Genomic DNA, 322 nt, shown 5'->3' on the forward strand with positions numbered 1-322 from the left:
TTAGATAGAACAGATGATTCACCCCAATTACCAAGTGAACTGAGGACGAACTGTGTGTGACAAGTGGGGTTGTCAAGTCCTTTTTCTTGAGGACTAGCTGTTGTTTATCTTGAGGAAAATGTATGCAATTAATTTTATTAATATGTTTGTCTTTATAAATGGCTGAAATTTCTTTCTGTCTTTGCAATCTTTTTAGAAGATGCCTGTGATAAGCATTATATTCTGGTTTAATGTTTACTCAATAATAAAACTATTTTCTTTCATTCCTACCATTGTAGGGCAGTTTTCTGGGCTGGGAATAGATTTTTTTTTTTTTTTTTTT

This window comes from Cebus imitator, unplaced genomic scaffold, assembly GCF_001604975.1.
Source record: "Cebus imitator isolate Cc_AM_T3 unplaced genomic scaffold, Cebus_imitator-1.0 Scaffold170, whole genome shotgun sequence".
Taxonomy (NCBI): domain Eukaryota; kingdom Metazoa; phylum Chordata; class Mammalia; order Primates; family Cebidae; genus Cebus; species Cebus imitator.